The sequence below is a fragment of the Anastrepha ludens genome, unplaced genomic scaffold (genome assembly GCF_028408465.1).
Source record: "Anastrepha ludens isolate Willacy unplaced genomic scaffold, idAnaLude1.1 ptg000061l, whole genome shotgun sequence".
Taxonomy (NCBI): domain Eukaryota; kingdom Metazoa; phylum Arthropoda; class Insecta; order Diptera; family Tephritidae; genus Anastrepha; species Anastrepha ludens.
The window spans coordinates 80,001-82,500 of record NW_026530051.1 but is presented as its reverse complement, the minus strand read 5'-3'; positions in this window follow the sequence as shown (position 1 = coordinate 82,500).

Genomic DNA, 2,500 nt, shown 5'->3' with positions numbered 1-2,500 from the left:
ACACAATGTGTGGTGTGCATGGCAAAAAACACTCACGGTGAAGGCATGTGAAATATATGAAATATAATCAAATCGAATTTATATGAAACTATATTCGATTAAATGTATGAAATTAAAATTTACCACAATACATTCATATGATAAACTGAGTAAATATATAATAAAGCCATTTGAAATATATTGAATTCTATTAAGTTAGATTTTCACCATACATTTTTCACAATGCGTTGTGTACATTGTCAGAAACACTCACGGTGAAGGCAAGTGAGATATATATGAAAGAAAATCAAATCGAATTTATATGAAACTATATTCGATTAAATGTATGAAAGTAAAATTTACCACAATACATTCATATGATAAACTGAATAAATATATAAGAAAAACATTTGAAATATATTGAATTGTATTAAGTTAAATTTTGCCCATACATTTTTCACAATACGTTGTGTACATTGTCAGAAACACTCACGGTGAAGTCAAGTGAGATATATATGAAAGAAAATCAAATCGAATTTATATGAAACTATATTCGATTAAATGTATGAAAGTAAAATTTAACAAAATTTTGCCCATACATTTTTCACAATGCGTTGTGTACATTGTCAGAAACACTCACGGTGAAGGCAAGTGAGATATATGAAAGAAAATCGAATCGAATTTATATGAAACTAAATTCGATTAAATGTATGAAAGTAAAATTTAACACAATACATTCATATGATAAACTGAATAAATTATAATAAAGACATTTCAAATATATGGAAAATATCATCATATATATAATTTAGTATTTTAATATATATTTAGTTAAGTTGATGGTATTATTGAAATATATAAAATGTAATTGAATTATATGAAATCAAACTGAAATGTATTGAATTGAATTTTTCCCATACATTTTTCACAATGTGTGGTGTGCATGGCAAAAAACACTCACGGTGAAGGCATGTGAATAATATGAAAATATCAACATTTAACTAACCAATGATATTGAAGCATATAAATCGAATCATAACTATATGAAACACGAATTTGAGTTATGTTAAACTGGTGATATTGTGGATTTATTCCTAGTTTTCCATACGTTAGTTTAAATAGAAACAATTTTCGAATATGTATACATATATGAAGAATTTATATTCTATACTAACATATTATGGAATGTAACTATTGATTGTTACCTTGGCATATTGGTGTATTGTGAGATTTCATTCATAGTTTTCCATACGTTAGTTTAAATAGAAACAATTTTCGAATATATATACATATATGAAGAATTTATATTCTATACTAACATATTATGGAATGTAACTATTGATTGTTACCTTGGCATATTGGTGTATTGTGAGATTTCATTCATAGTTTTCCATACGTTAGTTTAAATAGAAACAATTTTCGAATATATATACATATATGAAGAATTTATATTCTATACTAACATATTATGGAATGTAACTATTGATTGTTACCTTGGCATATTGGTGTATTTGTGATTTTATTCATAGTTTTCCATACGTTAGTTTAAATAGAAACAATTTTCGAATATATATACATATATGAAGAATTTATATTCTATACTAACATATTATGGAATGTAACTATTGATTGTTGCCTTGGCATATTGGTGTATTTGTGATTTTATTCATGGTTTTCCATACGTTAGTTTAAATAGAAACAATTTTCGAATATATATACATATATGAAGAATTTATATTCTATACTAACATATTATGGAATGTAACTATTGATTGTTGCCTTGGCATATTGGTGTATTTGTGATTTTATTCATGGTTTTCCATACGTTAGTTTAAATAGAAACAATTTTCGAATATATATACATATATGAAGAATTTATATTCTATACTAACATATTATGGAATGTAACCTTGGCATATTGGTGTCATTGTATTTTATTCCTGGTATTCTATAGTTAGTTTAAATAGAAATAAATTTTTGAATTCAAAATTTTATATTCTATACTAGCATTACATAGAAATTATCCTCAACTGTTTGTTTCTTGTATACATACAGGAAATTAAACAGATGAAGAAAAAAAAAAAACAAAACAAATAAAAATTATAAGAAAAACTAAATTTTAAACAAAAGAAAAAAGGAGAAATTTTTTCAATCATATATATATTTATGATTAAAAAATAGAATTATGGAATTATTAATTTCAATTCAGAGAGAAAAATTATGTAATATATGAAATTATTACATTAAAAATGCATTTGAAGAAAAAGTAAAATGTTATTAAAAATGATACATTTGAAAATTGGCAAATATTAAGAAGAAATATCGTTCTTATATTTTTATACAAAATATATATAGAGAACGAAAATTCTTTTTCATAAAAAACGGTTTTTGAATTCTGATAAGAAAAGCTAAAGGGGTCGGCGGGAGCGCACATTGAACGAAAGAAAATGAAAGAAAAACACAACAAAGAAGAAGACCAAATAAAATACAAATATTTTATACAAATAAAAGCACATTATTA